Here is a 24,716-nt window from a genome sequence, read left to right on the forward strand (position 1 = left end):
TGAGTTCAGATATTCATTGCAACCCTTCGATTCCATCCATCTAGAAAAAATCATCAATTAACTCCGATCAATTTGGAGTGCTCACTTGAGCAATAATTCTATTTTATGATGAATCTGAGTCTAGCTTGATAGTATACGGTTTGACAAATCTCGTTGGCGGCATGATCGTTAATAACGACTTCGACATACTCTAACAGTCAGCAGTGCATCCATGTACAACGATCTCCAGCGGAATTTGCCTATTCATCCCTAATAAGATTTTGTAGGAAACACTGAAGTGGTCTGCCAATTAGGACACTTTCCAGCTAAGAAGTTGGTGTAGTTTACCTTGCTTATAATTAAGTTGGGAACTTGACCCCGAAAACATGAAGGTGCCCTTATTCGACGTTACCTAAGTCCTATCTGCAATTTCTCGGAAATGTATGTATCGGAGTAAAGCACGTAGTTATAGGATCCTTGTTTGATTTGCATTTCTTCTGATGTAAGGAGGCGACAGAAATAAATCAGTCTCTGTTCATCGTTGTTCTGTAGTTTCAGAAACTTGAGGCACCATCAGAGGATTTGTTACCACTCTCGGAATTATAGAATAGGAAAAAGTGCTAATCCTGCTAGGAAATCGAAAAAAAAATTTTTGGATGAAGATACAATTCTACAACAACTGGAAAAATTATTTCATCTTTCCATGTGTTCAATAAAACCGTGTTAATTAAAAATGCTATCTAGATGAACATTTTTTTTTCGACTAGACCGAATGAACCTGGGAAGTTTGCTTCTGTTGCAGTATTTTTTTCAACAAATTTATCCAATATTTTGCCAGTGTGGGCTGCTTCTGGAAATTATGTCGTTTTCGAGGCGTCCAACGAGAAAGCAGTTAATTAGATTTCGTATTTTATGAATATTTTTGCCATATACCTTACTAGGAAAATGAAAATTGTTTTTTAATTCATGAATATTCCCTGAAATAGGCCAGATCGAGTTCGAAGCTCTCAAGGGTCATGACCTCCTGAAGATATTATGAGACTACAAGCTCTCCAATAATTTTGAATCATTTATTGTCGTTCATTTTAATGAGTTGAATTGTTACCAATACATTTTATTTGTTTGTGTTGACCACGAAATTGCATTTAGGACGTTTATTTTCCATAATATTCGACTGTGGTTATTGTGACACAATTACTTCTCCTTCTCTTTCTGTTTTTTTCTGCAGATATGAACTGTCTTGGTTTTTCATTCGGCTGTTTCAAAATTCTCTTTTATTTTTTTTATGTTACATATCTCCTTATACATAGCGAGTAAAAAGTAGGGCACAAATTCATATCCTCGGTATTGAAGACTTTGTGGAAAAAGTCTCGAAAAATTTCATATACAGGGAGATTCATAACGATTGGGACATAGGCTGGAGGCAGATTTTTTGGACCAAAATATGGCGATAGGACCAAATATACCTCAATAAAAAATAAATATAAGTTCGAAAGTCCTTTATCAAAAGAATTATAAAAGGCATAGAAGTCGGAGGAGGCCACGTAGAACATTTAATTTAAGTTTATTCTCTTTATGTTAAGTACATTGTTTGCAATTATGCTTTATCGTCGAAATAAATAAATAAAATAAATGAATCGTTACTTCAAATCCCCTTCCGATGCTCTGAACTGTTCAATTGTGTTTTTCTTAAAAATAGATGAAAAAATATACAGTGAAATTATTAGCAAAATACGAAAAAAAAATTCATGGTCCTATCGCCATATTTGGTCCAAACAATCTGCCCTTAGCCTATGTCCCAATAGTTATGAATCACCCTGTATAATTGATCCTGTTTGTCATGCACCTCTATGAGGGGTGGAGGGTAGACGAGTTTAATTTCATGGCAAAACTGAGTTTATGTACCACAAAGCGATGTTTTCCTCGGAATTATTGGATCATTCATGAGTTTTTTTAATCAACTCACTCTTTATTATAGCTATAAAACGATGAAGCTCATTCAATTTGAATGTTAATTTTTTTCACGTACTGTGAAGTCGATCATGAAAATATTTTCAGTGTTCTCTTTTCCTCCAATTCATCCCTAGCATAGGAATGTGTTGATAAAAAAATCTCATCGATGACTAAAGCATTTCTTGCAACAAAAGATATATTCATTACTGGCACAAAAAGTTTGGATTGCTATTAAAAATACTACCCTCCACCCGGTCGTAGCATGACAATTTCAATCATATAAAAAAGTTGATTGAAAAAGTGACTTGATTATCATTATTTTTAATACACACTAAATACTGAAGATATAACTTTTTGAACGTTACTGTTTACTCGCTCTGTATATCAGTCGTTGAATTCTATTGAAATACTTTTCATGGTTTCATTTAGAGTGCGAGGCTCTGGACAAATAGAAACAACAGTTGATTTTCTGAAAACCTGAATAATGTCAAACTTTTTGATTACTTGTTCTATGAGGCAACTTTTTTTTTTTAATCGCTAATTGACTGTAGTCACTTCTTTTTGAAGATATCATTTTTGGGAGTGCATGTCCTAATTTTTCCGCTTCATTCTTTTAAAGATTTTGGGAAATTCTGACCATCCGACAATTTTTCGGAAATTTTTGCTTGGCAGAAAATTGTTGTGTGTTTCTTTCTAATACAAAAAAATTGCACCTATCTGCATATATTATCCTTCAAATTTGTGAAACATGTTTTTTAGTACCTGATAACTATTTTCATACAATATTTTGTTGGGTGTTCAAAAGGAAAAACAATAAATCTATCATTTTTATGAATTGAAAAAACATTCGAATATATTAATTTGCTTTCAAGAGCTTCTCACTATATTTCTACTTCAGAAAAAATATATATGGTGAAGCAACTTACCACTTATTTATATTTACTTCTGATGTCAAACCAACGATTTTGTACTGAAGAAAACCCTTTAAAATTCAAAGAATCTTTCACTAAAATCAACACATGAAAATATAGACAGGAAATGATGATGCATGGAATCCATGCACCGTCATTTCCAACTCTGCGATAAATTATAACTTTTGGAAGTTTGAGATAATAAGATATCGATCAATATGAAATGTTTTCGTATCTTTGTCATCCCGCATGAGAACGACGCTCCTGTAATATAACCGAATATTTCGTAGACGTACATCAACAAGAATTGCCAACAATAAATATGCAAATTTCCCAGAAACAACGTACTGTGAGTGATAAAATGATACCAGAGTGAATGAGGTGGTTTCTGGAGATAAATCTCCCAAAAGTTTTCCGTACTCACGGCTGAAACTGCGGTGGATTTATTGATACTATTTAGAAGTTTCAGGGGAGAGGGAGTTTGTTATCCTAGGAAGCATAATAATATAATAGTGAATGTTTTAATGTTTCGAGATTATAAAGCTGAACAATCTAATTTGGTGAAGGAAGAACTACGTAGAACTACGCTAGAGGAGATTTGGGTACAGGTTCAATCTTGCAGCGACGAATAACTGGTTAGTAGTTACAAATTATTGCCGCTCCAAATGACACCACGTAGTGTCTTGTAGTTTTCGTTACGTTGAAGAATAGTGGAAGCGGCAAAAAATGTCGTTTCTTAGCTGTCAAATTGAAGGTGACGGTTTGGCCTGAAGACGAAAGTAAATCCCTCCTTTTGTGAAAAGATGGAACAAAATAAACGGGGTTTTCAAAATTGAGTGCTTCTCTTTTGTTCAACGGGAAAGTGACAAGAAGCGGTGTTGATAAATGATTTTATAATTAACCTCGACGCTTGCAGAATAAGAAAATTGGGCAGAAGTTATCCTTGAATGTTTGGATTGGGCCCATCCCTGATAAGATTATTATTGATACATTTTGTGTGTCACCACTTATTTTAGGTGTAATAGTCTGAAATGTTTCACTCAATATCTGCTAGAGAATGGTTGTTACTGGATGAAGCTGTACTATCCTTAGCACCGAAATGTTCAAGACTATCGAAGTTTAATAGTAACGCGGATATATTGTCAATGTCAAAATATTTTATTACTCAACATATTCTCCTCTTAATTGGATGCATATATTACAGCGAACCTGCAACGTCTCTAGACCTTTCAAAAAAATTGTTTCTTCTTGCTTTGCAAACCAGACCTCCACAGCTTTTATTACATCCTCGTTGGCAGAAAATTTACGACCTTTTGAACTTTTTTTCAGTTGAGGAAAGAGATTATAGTCGGATGGAGCCAAATCTGGTGAATAAGGGGGGTGTTCTAGTAATTCAAACCCTAAATCACGAAGTTTTTACATGCAACATGAGATTTGTATGCAGGGGCGTTGTCGTGCAAAAACAAAACATCTTTGGATAGCTTTCCACTTCTTTTCTCTTCTCTTCTCAATGTTTTTCAGTAGAGTGGTCAGTAATATCGAATAGTAATCTCCAGTTATTGTTCTACGCTTATTCAAAAAATCAATCATGATTACTGCATGGCAATCCGAAAAAACTGAAGCAAGAACTTTCCCAACAGATTTTTTGACACGAAACTTCTTAGGTCTTGGAGAACCAGAGTGCCACCATTCCATCGATTGTTGCTTTGTTTCTGGATCGTAAAAATGTACCCAAGTCTCATCCATCCATAGTAACAATTCGGTTTAAGTCTACATCGTTTTCAAATCGAGCACAGATCGAACTCGATGCTTCTACCCTTGAACGCTTTTGGTCAACATTCAAACATTTGGGGATCCATTTTGCAGCAATTTTTCTCATGTCCAAATTGACGTGAGCTATATGATGAACGCGTTCGTATGAAATATTCAGTGCTTTAGCCCAATGGGGAATTCTCCTCATTCTCCTCAATTTGGGTTATCACTGCATATATAAGTTTAAACTAAATAATTATGAGTTTCATTCATGATTTTTTCAAATTCACAGCGGAAACTATTCAAAATCATCCTTCAAATATGGGGTTTTAAAATTTAAATCGCTTTATGCGGAGTTTACGATTTGGCAACAGCGCATACAAGACAATGATAAGAACAATGTCCGATCAGCTTGTTTATAAAATAACAGCTGTTGATCTACAGGCGCGTACTTACTGGCGAGCTTCAACTGCAACCGTCCATAAAAATCCCATAAAATTTTACGACCTTCCTCGTTCGTTGCAGACTTCATGGACAGCCATCTTTGTCTATCTCATCAAGATAGTGTATTTTTGTCCTTTATAATCAAAGCATTTTTCAGTCGATGTTGCCAGCTTGTACAATTCTCACAAAACGCTTTAAACTTCAAATACCCATTTTTATTTTTCATTTTTAATTGCTTAAAATAATTTTTTTTGGGAAACAGTTGAAATGGGTATTTCAAAATGTGGCGTTTCAAAGATATTTAATAAAAAATTCATCATTTTCGTCAGAAGGAGTATTCCCTATTCGACGGTCTGATAAAATCATGTCATAAACTGCATCGATATTTTCGGGGACTGACACAACCGGCCTTCCAGATCGATCATCTTCAATGGAAAATTTACCCCTTTTGAAGACAGCAGTCCAATTTTTCACGGTCGCATACGAAGGACATTGACCACCATATCTTCGTAAATCTGCTTACCTCTCAACCCTTTTAAATACAGATACTTGATTATGGATCGATACTCCAATTTTTCGATTTTCACAATTTCGGTGGAAATCTTCATTCTTTTAATTTATTGCGTAACTCTGGTTTACTTTTTTGACCCCAAACTTCACACTGACAGTTCTAATGAGTTATTGTTCGTTGCTATGGTAACGCAATATTTTTTTATGCATGGAACTGGTCTAGGCTAACTATATTTCAATACATCCTCGTATAACTACAGAACTTTTGTGTTGCCTGTTGCTGTATTCCTGGATAAAAATTTCATTCTGAAGAGATCCTGTTAGGGGATCCCTACTGTTACCTCTGTTTCAATCACCGATTCGACAGCAACCCTTAACGAATTCATGATCGTATTCCCTTCGAAACGAATTTCACATCCGAAGCGATCGATCCCCGCAGAAGAAATCCAGCATATTTTAAAGACGAATGTATTTCCTACACGCCATCCGGACGAAAGACGCGTATCTGAGAAGTGGGAAGAACGTGTTGGTACATACGTATCTTGGGTCGCGGATCACGAAAATATCAAGAAATATAATATTCAATTTGTCCCAGAGATCCTAGGAAAATATTACATTTAAAGCGGCGCACGAACTCCAAGGGGGCGTCGCGAAGAAAAGTGGGTCTCGCGTACAAATTCAAGCATCCTCTTTCAGCGTTGACCTACCGGTGACGCCTGACGTGCCTCGCATCACAACGCGGCCACTTCTGCCTTAGCCTTCCACTTCCAAGATACGTTTATAACCATCTACACAACGCCCGTCAAAGGGGAAAATCCGGGCGTCGAAATACACGCCTCGCTTTCATCGCCTTCTCACTTATCGATGGCTCCGGGTCAACTTCGAGTTCGTTAATATCATTAGAATCTTGCCTTTTCAGATCGAATAGTTCGGAACTTTCCGATTCCAATAACGAATTCCTTTGATCTCCTGTTTTCTATTCATAAGTTCGCACCTCCGAGAGCGTCAGGAAAAAGGAGGACTTCCGAACACTTCGGCAAGATTGGCGAAGAAGAACTACTCATTACCGGCTTGCTGTGATGTTCCACCTGGAGCAGTCGGTGGAAAAGGTGCTTTTAAATGTAGTTATTTCTTTGATGAACAATTCTGAAAGGTAGAAAAATTTCGGCAACGGTAACAAAAATTATTATTCTTATTATCATCACACTTTCAATGGCTACCGGATACATACCCCAAAAAAAAAAATAGTTAAATCTTCTTGATTACATCAACTGCAGTATTAACCAGGCATAACGTACTTCACAAAACACCAATATTTACGAATTTCCTCAATAAGGGATACCAACTACAAACCATTCAAGCCTGATAGTTGATCAACTCCACTGGCGAGTCTCCACAAGTACCTTTGATGTGTATTTGAAATAACGCCTTCTAGGCGAACCCTGGCCAGCGCCAGAGTTGACTTTACCTTGGCAAATGTTTATGCACTCTGCGCAAACGTTGGAACTAGCGGACGTAGGCCAAGGCTTGACATGCCGTCTGTAGCCGCCTTTAAGCTGCATCCACATTATGCCGCTGTGTGCCGAGCGGCCTTGCCCTTGCCGCTGTGTAAGCCTAGTTGCACACACACCGATTTTGGACGGTCGATTTTATATCGGTCGTCCAAATTCCAATAGTGAACCACGTGTGGAAACGGGACCTTGCACATACGCCGACCACTGATCGGTGACGGTAAAATGCCGGTGAGAAACCGTCCAGTACCAGCAATACCAGGATGTAGTGGCGTACGTGACTAAGGACACGTTTGTAGAAGCACCGATTGTTTACCATTGAACTCAAGGAGTTCTTTCTTGAGTTCAATGTTTTTTACCGACCATTTCAGTCGACTTAAGTTGGCTGATCGTTTGGACGGTAAAAATCCGGTTAGTGTGCAAGCTGCTACCGATAAAATATCGGCCGATTTTATTCCGGGCCGTCCAAAATCGGCCGATATTTTATCGGTAGCAGTTGCTAGCACACTCACCGGATTATTACCGGCCAAACGATCAGGCAAACGAATTCGACTGAAAAGGTCGGTAAAAAACATTGAACTCAAGAAAGAACTCCTTCTTGAGTTCAATGGTAAACAATCGGTGCTTGTATAAACGTGTACTTAGTCACATACGCCACTACATCCCGATATTGCCGGTATTGGACGGTTTCTCACCGGCATTTTACCGTCACCGATCAGTGGTCGGCGTGTGTGCCAGGTCCCGTTCCCACGCGTGGTTCACTATTGGAATTTGGACGACCGATAAAAAATCGGCCGTCCAAAATCGGTGTGTGTGCAACTAGGCTTAGTGTGCTAGCAACTGCTACCGATAAAATATCGGCCGATTTTATTCCGGGCCGTCCAAAATCGGTGTGTGTGCAACTAGGCTAAGTGGATGCATCGTCGGCTTGTGCCAGCATGCCGCTGTGTGCCACTGAAAAATCGCTGAACTGTCAAGCTGCATCCACATTATGCCGCAGTGTGCCGAGCGGCAAGGCTGCTCGGCAAAGCCGCTGTGTATGTGGATGCATTGTGTCTCTACCAAAGGAAGCCAACGGAAAGCTTTAAGCTGCATCCACATTATGCCGCTGTGTGCTGAGCGGCTTTGCCGATTGGCAAAATCTCATCGGCAATGCCAACGAGAGAAGACGCATCCACATTAACATGGGTGTATACAGTCTAAATTGCGACTGAAGCAGCATCCACATCAGCTTAACGATACGTTTTAAGCTGCATCCACATCATGCCGCTGTGAATGTGGATGCATTGTCGGCTTGTGCCAACGTGCCGCTGTGTGCCGCTGAAAAATCGCTGAACTGTCGGTCTCCATCGAAGGGAGCCAACGGAAATTTATAGTGAGGATGTGCCAACCACTGGTCTCAGTGGCCTCGAGCTGCTTGAGTTGCAATTTAGGTTGTGTACACCCTTGTTAATGTGGATGCGTCTTCTCTCGTTGGCTTTGCCATAGAGATTTTGTCGATCGGCAAAGCCAATGGGCACACAGTAGCATAATGTGGATGCAGCTTTAGTGTGGATTCATACAGCTCAAAATAACAAATAACAAATATAAAAGTTTGAGTTTAAGTTGAATGACTATGTTTCAATGAGAGTGATCATGCAGCCAAGTAACAAATATAACTTAACAAATAACAAGCCAACTCACAACTTTTACGTTATTTGAGCGCAATTTTTTTATTATGGGCAACTTAATACGCAGATAGATGCGCATGGGCTTGTCGGGTCACGAAAGTTAACTAAAATTACTGTCAAAACAGATAACAAAACGAACGATACTATTTGAAGGTTGTGTTTTCATAATTCATCTTAGGTTTATACTGGTTTTATACAGGGTGAGTCTTTGACTCGTATAAATATTTTAACGGTAGATTCTTGAGGTCAAAAGAAACACTTTTTTCCTCTACCATTTTTTCCGATTCGGCCCTATTATTTATATATTATATATTATTATTAAAAAGATATAATCATTTTAAGTTTTCATAATGAGGCGTGCCATCCCTGGAAAAACAAACTTACCTTCAGAATAACTAGCTAAATCTGTGACGGCGCGTTATACGAGGAAATATGAAAAATACTTTTATTGTACAAAGCGTTAGAATATTCATTAAATAGCTTCCAACTTAGCTTCAAGAGTTGGGGTTCTTTGAATTTTTGGTATTTTGATTGTACGTAATGGTCATAATGAGAAAACTGGAAGACGTGAGATAGAACTAAAAATAACATTTTTTTATCGCTTTTCAACAGCCTGATCCGATTGAAAAAAAAATGGTGAAGAAAAAAAGTGTTTCTTTTGACCTCAAGAATCTACTGTTAAAATAAATATAGAAGTCAAAGACTCACCCTGTATAAGACAGGGTTATACTTTCAATACAACACCATTTTATTTCCTAATGATTAATTTTTGCTAATGAATAATTTTTTTATCGAACTTCTGCGACTTGGAGTGCTCTAATGACAATATAAAAGAATGTGTTAACCTCCTAAATAAAATACCTTTTTCATTTACGTGACAACGTAATCCTTCGAAGTTCGGAAACGATCCAATAAATATAAATAAGCACTGAATGAAGAACAAGCGAGACGCATAAACCGAAATCATAAAAATGATATCTATGCATCAAGGATAACAAGATTATCATGAGGCCAGCACCCTAATTTGCAACCTGCAAGTGAATATATTCTAATTTTTCGAAAATTACCTTGAAAAGCCGTGTAAACACACCCATACTGTCCCCATATATCTTCATCATATAATAAGCAGGGTAGCCTAACATATGGTGAAAACAACCGCGCTAGATTCAAGGGGTGCTGAGTGGAATGAAACTGTATGTTATACAACACTCGCGGCAATTTGGATTGTGCTTCAACCCCACACGTAGCGACCAATACGCTGGGGGTGAAATGAATTTTCTCCGAAACAGTCTGACGTGATTGAGTAGAAAAGCAGGAATGTGGGGATTGACCTCTAGTCTGTTGAATGGATATGAAATTGTGACATCTATAGGACAAATGAGATAGGAGATTAACTGACGGGGTGAGAAGGATTAGAACGCTGACGTTCTATTCAACTCATATACTCAACAATAATCCAAAGCTGATATTAATCATATGATTTCACTATATATATTTCGTCATTTGCGTCATTTCTTTTCCGTGTATCTTAATCTCATACTAAGTCAATATAACGAAAAAACTGTCTTATATTGATTCAGATTGATACGAAGGAATGGGGAATTCTCCTCAATTTGGGTTATCACAGCATATGCAAGTTTAAACTAAATAATTATAAGTCTCATTCATGAATTTTTCAAATGCACCGCGGAAACTATTCAGAATCATTCTTCAAATATGAGGTTTTGAAATTTAAATCACTTCGTTTCTAGTTTACGATTTGGCAACAGCGCCTACTGGAAAATGAAAAAAACAATAGCTTGTTTATAAAATAACATCTGTTGATTCAGCCATCATAAGGCGCGTACTCACTGGCGAGCCTTAACAGCAACCGGCCATAAAAATCCCATAAAATTTTACGACCTTCCTCGTTCGTCGCAGACTCCATAGACAGCCATCTTTGTCCATCTCATCAAGAAGGTGTATTTGTGGCGTAGATAGAGGAAGGGGAAGATAACGTAAACAACAAGAAAAGTGTGTCCAACATCTCTATGTTTTTGTTGACATTTACTGTGCATCTACTCCATGTTTGTTTACTTTTACCCCAATATTTGAATGTTTATTATCGTATTCGTGTTCGATGTAATAGTGTTTCGTGCGTTTTAAGACTTAAGTATCAAGAATTTCGGTGTTGACATGCCAGGAAATTGTGTAATTTGTGGAAAATATGCCGAAAACGATAGATTCGGATTGGGATAAACGTAAACAAAAGCAAGTTGATGTTGGACACAGAGAGCTCTCCTTAGTAGCTGCGCAATGCGGTATCTTCTCTTTCCTCTATCTACGATTTGTGGTCCTTTATTATCAACGGATATTTCAGTCGATGTTGCCGAATTGTGCAATAGAAGCGAAACGCTTTATATTTTGAATACCCATTTTTATTTTTCGTTTTTAAGTACTTAAAATAATTTTTTTTTTTGGGAAACGGTTGAAATGATTATTTCAAACTGTGACGTTTCAAAGATGTTTCATAAAAAATACATCATCAGAAAGTCGTTTTGAAGGGCTACAATTGTTTAACGACGTAGGCTCCGATTATCATGGAGAGTAAGCTGTTATCAGAAATTTTGTAAATCCAATCTTTTGTTACAAATAAAAACCTTTCTCTTCACAAAAATTCAACTTTCGCCTATATAGTAGACTAGTAGAGGGAACGTATATTGAATCTGGTGCATTAATATCTGCTAAAATACTGATACAGCACACCCTTGAAAGAATTTTAAATAGAGAACACCACTTCCAACGTTGTCAAATAGGCGAAAATGCCATCGTAAATTTCCTGGAGATAATAAAAGCCATAACAGCAACATGGATGCACGCTAAGTTGAACGTTGTCCAGATGATATCGAAAAATATTTCAAAATAGAAGTCACAATAATGCCGCCATTACTCTACTCCGTAATTGCAATGAAAATATTAAGGACCCCCATACACCACAATTTATTATTATGCTTGTAAAGTAGGCCGCACCCTGCTGTGTTTTGTAATTTATTAAGCTTTTCAGAAACGTGGCTTTGCGGGCACTTGTGAAAAATACCCCTGAATTATTCCCTGGCTAAACAAATATGTGTAATTTATTTCATTTGCTTTAACACATCAAGCCGGCATTGTTTCGTTGTGCTGACATCATTGTGGTGATAATTTGAACCTCTGATGAAGATGCGAAGAATTCGCCTGGCAAGCCCGCATTTGTGCGAATTCATTTATCAATTTCGTGTCCAGGGTACGATTACGAGATTCTCTGGAGAATCGAATAATTGCTAAAATATGTGTCAATATTCACAATTTGGGATGTATTATTAAAATTTATGACTTCATGAGAAACGTTACTGGGCGTAACTGATGTTGAAGAAAGTCGGTAAATATAGATGAATCTGAAATAAATAAATTTACTCATGTGTGATGTTAAGGAACAGAAGAAAAAAAGTAGAGATTTCACTTGTAATGCTAAACTTGTAGATGATTTCGTAAGTAATTTTCCACGTGACTGAAAACACCATACTAGCTTTACGGAACTTTCAGGATTTAAGAGGGGATGTGTTGACTGACAAATTTGAATGACAAAATTGTCCCTGATCTGAATCATATATAAACGGAAACGTTCCACCAGATATCCTGAAAAACAATCATTAAAATCATAAATCATTCAGAGATCGCACCTTCTGGATAAGGGAGGTAAATTATACACGAAATTAATTCAGATGCATACCCACCGCTGACATGAAATCAACAAATGGTACGTTCTGTATCCATCGCTCAAACTTTCGAACTCAGATTGAGATATAGCTCAGTGTATCTATTGATACATGCTGCCATCTTCACTCTGAGAGTTAGGAAAGTTAATGGAGTTGGACCAAGTTTTCTGTCAGATGGCGCGAGGAAAGGGTTCAGTTCGTTCTGTTTTCGTCGCGGTAGGAGTTGTGTTGCTTTGACGAGGTCATATAAGACTGAAACCACGGTCATTATCCACTCTTTCTCGACGAAATGATATTTTGTGTTAATACTTTAGTGATGATGATTTGCTAGTTCAATTTATATCGTGACGTTTGTTTATTTTATTTATATCAGTAGTGTCATGTTCATTGAAATTTACAATCTACTATTAGTATCAAGTAAATGTGTTAATATGTTATCTGACATGAAGAAAATATCAAGCATTATTTATACTTTTGTACAATACTTCAATTAAAGTGAAATTGGCCAAGTTCTCTGAAGTCTTCTTTTGCTCAAGGGTTTTGTACCGGTTAGTCTATGAGGCTTTGTCATGTCCCTCTAGGTTGTGATGGTATTTTGTTGTTCGTTTAATGATATCATAAATGGTATCATAAAATCATTATGTATGATGTAGTTGTACACGTACCACGGCGCATCTGTTGTAATGAGGTTGTGTTTTTTCTATGTAAAAATGCACTCTCATCTTAGAAGGATTCCGTTTTATTATCTTGGAATCTCAGCCTCCCATCTCATCCGTCCTATGCCACATTTTGAGTTCCACTCCTACTGTTAGTCCACCCTGCCGGCGTGGATACCTGGGGGGCACTTTCGGGTGGCTACCCTTAATTTTCCTTTACTTTCCAGTGTTCACCCCAAATGATAGTACGATACTCTGCTGGTGTAGATACCCTGGGTGTGTAAAACGCACCTAGGGGTAAGCCGTCGTAGGTTTGGGCAGTCTAATTTCAACATCTAACCTTGCATCAATTTTTCGTACATGAGCACTATCAACCCAAACAGGGCAACAATATTCAGCAGCCTAAAAAACCAAAGCAACGGCAGCCGTTCGAAGAGTAGCTGTATCAGCACCCCATGAAGTACCAGCTAGTTGATGAAGGATATTATTCCTAGTATTTTAATTTTTTGGAATTTGAAGTCTCTGTATTATTTATGTATTGTGTATTGGATATCTTAGCACATCCCCAGAATTGTATGTGGTGTTATGTGTCTGAATTTATTTCATTCACAAGTATTAATGCGACCATTACATAATTTTCCCTTACTATTCAGTGTTCAACCCTAATGTAAGTACAATACTCTGCTGGTGTGGATACTCTGGGGGTGCAGAACGCACCTAGAGGTGAGCCGTCGTAGGTCTGTGCCGTCTTATTTCAACCTCTAACCTTGCATCAATTCTTCCAATATGAGCACTATCAACCCAAACGGGGCAACAATATTCAGCAGCCCAAAAAACCAAAGCAAGAGCAGCCGTTCGAAGAGTAGCTGCATCAGCACCCATGAAGTACCAGCTAGTTTATGAAGGATATTATTCCTAGTATTTAACTTTTTCGGACTGTGAAGTCTCTGTATTATTTGTGTATTGTGTATTGGATTTCTTAGCACATCCCTAGAATTATATCTATGTGGTGTTTTGAGTCTGAATTTATTTCATTCACAAGTATCAATGCTTGCATAAATACAAACCGAAATTTCCTTTCATTTTCGAGATTTTTATGCATTGCCACTTTTGTATTTCATGTTATAGCCATAACGAGTGATAGAAATTTTTAAATGGGACACGTAAAATTTTTTTTTCGAAAAAAACACGGTGGTACGAAGATTTCTTCTTTGAGTCTAACAGTTCTCGGAATGCTTCAAGTGAGCATCGAATTTGGGACATCTATACTCTGCTCGGAGCTCGATGTTGTTGGGCTGAAAATGCCAGATTGGAACGACATAATTTCTCAGCATATAAGAAGAACATAAGCAGATTTTTCTAATACATATTTTCTTGCAAAAAAGTTATCGCAGGTAAATCTTATTATGTTCAACTCCTACTAATGAAGTCAAGGGGTGGAAAGAATTACGCGAAGAACATCTGCAGAGTGCTTCACAATAGGTAAAATAATTTTACTCGGTATTTCTCAGAACCTGTAGTAGCAAATAAGAACACCAGAGGCTGCTCCTTCGGAGGGTTCAAAGATTCTATTTCTTCGCATTTATTTACAGACACCCTGTTATATCACAATGACGAGGCGAAATAAAGCTTGGGCTTCTCCACTCCTCTAACTTGAGTACCTATAAGCTATTTTTTTCAAGCTATAAAAGAAAAAAATTGAATATTTTTGAATTTATTTTTATGTCCCAGAAAATTACAAAAAAAACTATTCGCGAGGTAGAAGCATGATAATATATTCATTATTGGAAATAATGAAAAAAAAAACATGTTTCGCATTGAATCGGTTTTATGGGTTTACAGTAGTGTGAGCTCGTGGTCGATTCAATGAACTTGTATGATGTGAGTCCGGTTCAGCTAACCCCGCTGAAAATATCCATGGTTCGAATATCCTCATGGAATTGGCGCACCGAGGGAGCACGGAAGGTTCAACGTACGAAAGTTACGGCGAAATATCATGAAGAATATCCGTCAAAAAGTGGAAGCAATATTATTTCGGCTATTCAGCATGACAGGACTACCGGGACTCGGCACTGTCGACATTCGTCAGCCTCGAGACTTCAGTCGATTAAAGAAATAAAGTGGTAGAAAATGGAACGCCCGAAAAGCAATCTCTGTCCCGTCAGTTTTATATTCCGGCGGGACGTACTTTCCAGTTTACGATATAAAATCAAGCGTGCAGTGTAAGTTCCGGAGGAAGATGTCCGCCACCAGGGATGGCCTATTTGATCGGCAATAGACCAACTCGAAATGCGATACGTCAAATTCTCCAGTGGTGACGACCTGAGTTGCTTGTCTTCGAACGATTATCGGCCGATCTTTTCGTGTATTCCCGAGGGTTGGTTACGGTTTCGTGAAAATATACTTGTGGGAATATTTCTGGAGAAATCAGCAAGTGAGCATGGAAAACGCAAGCCAGTACTTTTCGAGTTACGACCAGTTGCATTCAATTCGATATTGACTGATTGTTGTGGATCGCAGAACGATCTGGATTCATATAGAGATTCAAAATTTAAGACTAGCTATACCTACTGAGCCATTCAAAATTCAAAAGTCAAGTCTTACTGGCTATTAGAGAGAGGTGAAAAAAACTAGGTCATGTATTTTGAAAATTATGGACAAAATCGAGAAAATCCACACACTGTCAAGGTATTTTTACCGCTGTTGCTACAAGTCTTCACTGTTTTTGTGATATCATCCTGAATAATGCTTCTATACAGGGTGTCTGTAAACAAATGCCAAAGACTTAGGGAGATGATTCCTCGATGAAAATAAGCAGGAGTAGTTGCTATAAAATTTTTTTCGAAATCGACCTCCCTTCCAAGATACAGCCTTTGGAAGGCCATGGCGAGTTGACAGTTTTTAATTTTTTTACGGGTTCTAAAAAACACTGAGTCATAAAACTATACATAATATGAAGCACTAAGTAGATGTTACTCACACAATTTTTTTCAGATCTCTTAACTTTATTATTTAATCTTATTATTAGAGGTTGAAAGTAACAAGCTTTTTTTCCTCAAAAATTGTTTTCGTGGTATAGATTTTCGAAAAATAACATTTTCTTATAGTTTCCCATTCAACTCTGGAGCAAAATTGTCTCCTGCAAAATTTCGATACAGTCGATACTTTTTTCGGAATAAATAAAAACTTAGCAGTTCTGATCAATATTCATTTCATTTAATCATGTGTTCCATAGAATGACTACCTCCCCCTAAAATACATGTTGTTATTTTCAACCGCTAAATAATAGAGTTATGAGATCTAAAAAAATTGGGTGAGTAATATCTACTTAGTGTTTCATATTATGTGAAGTTTTATGACTCAGTGTTTTTTAGAACCCGTAAAAATAATTAGCAACTGTGAACTCGTCATCGCCTTCCAACGGCTTTATCTTGGAGGGGAGGTCGATTTCGAAAAAAATTTATAGGAACTACCCCTGCTTATTTTCATCGAGGAATTATCTAACTAAATCTTTTGCATTTGTTTACAGACACCCTGTATACACTGGCCCTCCATCTTGTGAAATGTCATTTCTGCCTAAATATATTTTAAAATCAATTGTTCCCCAATTTTCAACTGACTGTATTGAACTGAGCAAATTTGGTAGGTTGCTTCAAAAGTTGATACATAATAAAGACTCCAGAATGGCGAGACACTCGCTAGATTATTTATAAAATAGTCATCCATTTTTGATGCAAAGAACCTTTTTTATTAAGGGGAAGTAATACCTCGAGAATCTCCATTCAAAAACAGCATTCACTAGTTATTATTTCACGCTTTCAATTTTGTATGTGAAGCCTTGATTTTTTTATTTCAGTTAAAGAACTTACCCTTTATACCCCTTTCCTTTTTTTTCCAATTAAGTTAGTTTTTTATGAGAAAAAAAGTTGAACTTTAGTGTCTATAAAACTTGTTTTCACAATCATTTTTCGACGGTTTTTCAACATACTTCGATAAAAATAGCGGGGGGTAGCGATTCAATTCTTTATATATTTACATAGTAATATATTTCCCGATGAGGCACATTTTTACCTTTTCTAAACAGTGAAATACACAGAATAGTGTGAACAGAGGACTTCCTACTGGCCTGTCAGATCGAAAATATCGATGAATGAGAAGAAGAAAAAGAAGAAGAAGGAGAATAGTGAATAAGCAAAATATCCGGTAATGATAAGCATGAACAAACACTACACCCACCTGAAATCACAATTTGGGGTGGTGTATCTAAATTCAGAGTGATAGGCTCTTACTTTTTCAACCATGAGAATGTCACCACCACAGTAACTTCCCAGCGTTACGTTTGAATGTTCAAACCTGAATAGAAAAAACTTGCTGAAGAACACGATCTGTTCTACTCCGCTAGAAAACACATAATTTCATGGAAATGTCAGCTGAAAAGAGAAACTACGAAATCAGTCTGCAGTCCAAAATCTATTTGAAATTCAAGTACAGGCGAGACTTGGTGTCTTCTAAATGGTAGATAACAAGTCTGGATCTAAAGTAAATATTTTATCCATATTGAGTAAATATTATCCTTATCCTCTTACGCTTTCCAAACTCTATATTACATGCAAATAATATCCCTCTTAATTATTCGCTCGGGAATAATCATTTGTTATTCGATATTTCAAAACAACACGATCAACTGAAGGGTTCTGAATATGGATTGCCTGCATACTAGAACCAAATCTCTAGATAATGCCACTCATTTCCATTTCAACCGAAGAAAATAACATTCCTGGATAATGAAAAGTGCATCATGATGTTTATAATTGGATCTTCCTAATACATTATTCAAAGTAAAATATTGAAAATTTATAAGGAATGTCGAAATTTTAATTAAAATAAAACGAGTAACTATAATTATATCAATGGAAATATGTATATCGTCGTAGATGTTCTGACGAATAATTACTTAGAAAAGTGCATAGCTCAGGAGATTGCCTTCCAAGACACTCAAAATATTGATAATTAATAACTTCGTGTCAAATATTTGAAGAGCTGAAGATAAAAATGTGACTTATTTTCCATACATTTTGACTGAATGTTCCTGTACTGTATACAGGAAATCTTTGACTCGTACAAATATTATAATAGTAGATCCTTGAGGTCGGAAGAAACAGTTTTTTCCTATAACATTTTTTCCGATTCTGCCCTGATAAAAATATATAGCCCTTTTAAGTTTTTATAATAAGCTGTGCCAACTCTGGAAAAACAAGAAATTACCTTCAGAATAACTGGATAAATTGGTGACACTGCACATCTGTGGATCTTTTGAGAAGAGTTGCAATGGGTCAGGTACCAATTTTTCGAATTTCACAAATATTTTTTATTTTTGAACATCAAATTACTCGAAATCGGAGAATTTTACGAGAAAATATGAGGATTACTTCTGTTTTACAAAACGTTCAAATATTCATCAGATAGCGTCCAACTTAGTTTCAAGACTTGGGTTCTTTGAATTTTTGGTATTTTTATGGTACGCAATAGCCATAATGAAAAAACTGGAAAACCTGGGTGATATCTTGTGTTCGAAAAAGATTCATCAAATAAATGAAAGACTATAATAATAATAATAATTTTTCAGTTTCAGTTTTAATAAATAACGAAATATACCTGAGACAAAACTAAGATTTCCATCCAAAAAACAAAAAAAATAATATTCCGAAATAAAGTTCATTCGATAAAACTGTTTGTGAGATAGAACCAAAAATAACATTTTTTAAGTTTTTTCAACATCCTGTATTTCTTGAACCGTGTCAATTCGGAAAAAATAGGAAAGGAAAAAAGTGTTTTTTTTACCTCAAGTATCTACTGTTAAAATACTTGTACGAGTCAAAGAGTCACCCTATCATAACTGATTGGAAATATTTCAACAATATTTCCTCAGCTCAAGATATGGAGATTTAGGTCAAATCTTCTGGATGCAATGTGTCTCCTTACCGTAAAGGGTCTTATATTGAAATTTTTGAACTATTTTTGCCCAGTTGTATTCGTTAGTGGCATAGAATTTGGGAGGCATAAGACAGTACGTCACTGGCAATAGCAAGCAACGTTTGTTTGACATAATTCTGTGGGGTTCATAAACCTACACTCCTTGCCAAATATGGCAATGATAGCTCGGACTTTTTCGGAATATTGAGCAAAAATAGCTTAAAAATCTTAAAATAAAATACCCTATAAGTCAGAAAGAAGACACCTTTGATTGGGAGATTTGGGTTAAATCTTCATATTTTGAGCTCAGGATTCTATGGTTGAAATATTTCCAATTAGCAATGATACACCCTGTATATATAAGTGGGATCAAAACTTTATTCAATTGGAAAATGCGTATGAAATACCAAATCCGTTGTTTCATTATGTTCTTTCGGAAAAATTCAATTTCAGTGTTTCAGCGATAATCCCAGATATTCCGCAATTTCTCAATGACAAAATGTCAAAAGAAAATATAAAAGAATTTCGTTCACGATTTTTCCATTAATGTAATCTCAAGGGTAGAAATCTTGGGTACCAGTTCGTCTGCATGTGGCGTAGTCCTTTTCCCTTGGTCCTTTCTGCTTCATTATTGGAGCCTGGGGGATATTGGAAAATTGCGTTAGCGCGCGACATAAATATCGAAAAACTGCTAAAAGAAATTACGTTCAGTGTAACGAAAATGAGTTGCCACCATCGACAACTCTCGGGACTCCTACTAGGGAAATATCGATTAATGAAAAGATGTTAGATGAAACCCTTGGGGTGGATTTGGTGTCATCTGTTGATTGCGTTGGGAGTAGGAAGTGTTTCGTAGCAGTTTCATTCGAAATGATCCTGTGCGGCCATTTTTAAATGGAATGAAATAAAATGCTCCACAGAATGTAACAGAATTGGAAGAAGGTTGCTAAATATATCTAAATATTTTGAATTGACGATATGGAAATGTAGTTTTCTAGTTAGTAACGAAAAGTAAAACGTGTTTTGGAAAAAGGTAGGTACTTATATGTCCAAATAAGAAAAAATACGGTTTCCAACTAATTCGTTGAATGATTATTCCGCTCTTGGCTGCTGAATCGAAGTGGATGTTTTCTACATTTGTTTGGAAAATAATTAGATATTTTATAGATGTATTTCTAAACTGAAAAAAATCAATTGCTATGTCGCTGAGAATTATGAATCAGATAATATGGTCAAATTATTGTAGGACATTCTGGGCAATTTCCATCATTTTGTTGTATATTGATGTGATGGCTTTTAGACAAATTTCACTTCCCGTAGAAAGCAGACCTAGTTTTCCCAATTCTACTGCATATTTCCCTCGAATAGCCCTATTGTTTATTTACATTAGTTCAGAGGTGAGTGAGGAAACTAACCAGTTCTATAGGTTTCTGCGAGGGTTTCTGGTTATTGTTAAATGACTTGCACTTACGTTTTTTCCTTGATGATCATTAGTTTAATCTCACTTGTGTTTATGTCGAGACCATATAATTGGCTGTCCATAAATTGTTGCAGTGACTCCAAACTATTTGCGAAAAGAATATTCTGAGTACATAGTGATTACCCCTATCTTCCGACTCTGATTCCAGTACATACTATCAGCCTCGATATCACCCGAATATCCCATTCATTCAGGCCTATATATTTTGGCATCTGCATAATCTTTTGGTATCACACTCGATGAGAAACCTGGTGCATGTTGCATGTTCATTTTTATTTTACATCTGAGTAGATTTGAAAGAGTTCTAGAGTTCTTGATACAGATTTTGAAAATCATGGATTCTAAAGAAAGAAACAAATTAGTGGCGATAACTTCACGCTGCGCCTTCTCCACATACTGCGATCTGCGAGCTGCAGAGTCCTCAAAGTTCATGGGAACTGATGACTCGAAGACAGTGACCCACTGGCAAACAGGCAACACTGTTTTCTGCATTCTGCATGCTAATACCTCAGCAAGGTGTCTGCAAGCCAGATTAATCTTCAATTCACGTAACCAATTATGCTTTATGCCCTGATTGAAGAGTTCCCAGATCATCTTTGACTTATTTCCTTTGTCTGGCTTTATAACGCGGATATACTGAGTTATTGGTAACGTATAATATTCTCAACAACAGTCATGACATGCCATTGAAACGAGAGCCAAAAATGCTCAAACCAAAGGACAGCTGAAAACAACAGAGATGCGAATACTGAGGAATATAGCGGGCTATACATTATACGACCCGAAAAGAAATGAGGAAATCAGAGAGATATGCGACCTGCTAAGATGAGCCAGAACTAGACGAAGACAGTGGAGAGACCATCTAGATAGAATGCCCCACAATCGACTACCCAAAATAGCAAAAACAGAGAAGCCCAACACCTTGAGACTCCCAGGGAGACCACCAAAATGCAGGTATGAGAGCTGGACTTTGGCATCCCAAGATGGAGGAGCATTGCAGGAAAGACAGGACTGAGTCCTGAACGAAGAGGAACAAGAAGAAGAACAAAAAATTTGAAAACACTGTTTTTTGTTCACAACATAAACCCCTCCAGTTTCATTTTTTCTTCTTACACGACTAGAGGGTTGCGATTTCTACACTCTTCTCCAGAAGAACATTCACTTATCCCAGGTATCTCAGTCATCAAAAGGATTAAGCTTTGTTGAAACCTTTTCACGATTCTCGGGCTCATGTTAATGGTAGGATCCAGGTTACTCCTCGGCTCTCTGATGTGGATCGGGTCCTGTTTCATCCTCGTCTCCTTGTTGTCATTTGGACCCCTACTCTCCTCGGACTTCTTGTCGAAGTGGATGGTGTTCATTTCTATGTTCTTCTGTATTTCCCATGCACTTGCTTCTTCTCGTTTTTCCCAGCAGAAACGTTTTCTGAATATTTTGGTCCAATTGAAGTTTCTCCTCGTGTTTCTTGAAATTCTCTGGTAGTTTCGCATTTCGAGACATTTCCCAATGTGTCTATCTAGTAGGTTGTTATTTGAAATCATCATGTCGACGAATAGTGCTCTATTAATTCTCATCTTCATTCAGCAATATGAGTTTAGGTCTATTGTGAGTTATTTTCTGGTCTGTGAGAACCGTGCAATCCCAGTAGAGCATTTCATTTCAAAAGAGAATCTTCATGGTAATTGCAGTAAGGAATCCTTTTCCATTTTCTTGGTGCTTAAATCTGGGCAATAGCATGTCTCGAAGACAGCTATGCGCCACAGAGGTATCCTTGGCGATATATTCCATATAATTCATGGCTGCTTGCTCCTGGATGACAATGATGAAATGTTATGTCTCGTGAAATAATCTTCCGGAAGTCAACCAGTACTTTGATACAGATATCTGGACGTAATCATGGTTAATCTCGTTCTGGTGGTTTCCAGGCAGAGGTTTGCCAATCAGTTTCTGCATTTTGGTTTCTATAGAGTTTTCGACTATGTCTAGGTGATCCAGTTGCACTTTTAACGGAGTAGGACTATCAGCATCACAAACTACTCCATGAAGTACTTCAATCTCCTGGGACATACGGTTGGAACAATCAATAATTCCTCGACCTACAAGATGTCCTGGCAGCTCTCTTCGTTCTGTTGAGCTTTTAGAATGACGCTCTTGACGTTCTGTCAGCATTGTTATCATTATTATTTATTGTACTCGGACATTTGTTTATGTATATTTTTTTTAAATCAATCTTTCATTTAATCACGTCTAGCCAACTTGAGTGTTATTATTGTAAATTTTTACTGGATTATTATGGAATAATGAGTTTTTGTATCGCGTTGTGTTACTTCACCGATACTTCATTCCATGATTCGCATTGTTTCAAAAAATAACACATCCAGCAATTATACATTTTTTACCAAAGGATCTTCATTCATTCCATCAGACAAAAATATTTCGCATTCGGAAATGACGCCGTAGGGGCAGATAACGCTGACGCAAATGAAGGGATTGTTTATTTTGGCAAAGATAAGGCGTGCATTCCGAATTGGTATCCTTTGCCTGGATATCCGAAAGACATTAACCATTCCAGCCATTGGCTCCGAGCGACGGAATAATATACACAATGATACTGGGAATATACATACCTATTTGCTCAACGAGAATAATTCGGTCCACATTTTCATATCGCAATGTATGATTTCGTAGCATTGACGGTTATTTGATCTACGATATTAATATCAGTAATTGTTGGATGCATCTGTGTATCAGTTACGGCCATTTATTGAGTTAATTGACATTAATTCGCCCTGTCCAGTTATGGAAATCGGAATATTGTTTTTCGTTTGGGATGCATGGATCATTTTGAGGGATGCATTGTATCAAATGGCTGAGATTGGAATATTGCACGAATAATTTCCATGCTTCGTCTGAAATTTCAGTCAGAAACTGTTCATCACATGTTATTTAAATATTTTCGCATTTTTCGCATTTTCACAGAAGACAAAACACATAAAAATGGATAATGAAGGACAGATGACGCCTTAACAAAGAGGCAATGAATACAATAATAAGAATTAATCCTGATTCAGAGCAACACTCTGACGAGGTCAAATGAGACACAAACTATGTTCAGCATCTGCTCTTCTTCGGTGGAACGTTCACCATTTAGTTGTCCCGACGATGGCAAATTGGCTAGTTCGGATCGCTGAGGGATTAAAACAAGTTCATTCCTTTGATTTATATACTATTTAATGCACTTCACTTCACTGGAAAACTAAGAATAAAATGATCAAGAAAATATGATAGACAGTTTATCTCGTGTATATGGTTGAAAAATGTCAATTCTACTGACTCATATAAGGCTGATATCGAAAATTATTGTGTCTTTAAAACGTTACAGCTTTCACCTCCTAACGATTGAATTTACTCTCAATTTTCTCTATTGCTGCAGAGTCTGTTCTTCTCGAAACAACTGATTAATATTCTGAGAATCTTGTCTGTATTCTCTATCAGTTCTTGTATATTCCTTCCTCTTACTAGCATATTTGTATTATCTGCAAATTGTATCAGGTCAAAATCCAAATTATTTGATTCTCTTATTGTAATCTCGAGGTTGTTGACATAGACAATGAATAAAACTGCCCCTAATATATTGCATTGGATGATTTCTGTTGTGTGTACTTCAGACCTGACTGATATTCCTCCATGCTCTCTGTGACCGGTCACTCAAATAGGACCTAAACCATTCAAGAGAACAGCCTCTCACTTCATAGTTTCTCCAGGGGCCCGATTCTCGAATGTGTAGGAATGCAATCCTATAGGAAAAAAATGACATTTCCCATGGAATTTTCAAATTCTGTATTCTCGAACTGAAGTATGGGAATATATTCCTTTACATTTCAGAGGAACTGCTTCCTATGGTTTTTTCTATGGGAATGAGCTGTTTCCAGTAGGAAAATTTGACGTTACAGGGTCGTTTGACGTTTATGTTCTCATTTCGACAGTTTGGCGAATCAATATTTTTCGGAAATCAATATTAGGGACATATTCATTCATTGAATTTTTTGAAATGTGCCTGGCTGGTCGCCATCTACACATGGAACGAGCTGCGTTGCAAACTCCGTCACAATAACTGATTATCATAACAATCACCAAACATTT

The 24,716-nt window shown here is 36.9% G+C and overlaps 1 protein-coding gene across 4 annotated transcripts in view; it reads right to left on the reverse strand.

Annotated features, from left to right (window-relative positions):
* Positions 1-24,716, reverse strand: part of LOC123309497 — a 346,668-nt gene that overhangs the window by 109,500 nt on the left and 212,452 nt on the right. The window lies entirely within an intron of this gene.

The sequence above is a fragment of the Coccinella septempunctata genome, chromosome 3 (assembly GCF_907165205.1).
Source record: "Coccinella septempunctata chromosome 3, icCocSept1.1, whole genome shotgun sequence".
NCBI lineage: Eukaryota > Metazoa > Arthropoda > Insecta > Coleoptera > Coccinellidae > Coccinella > Coccinella septempunctata.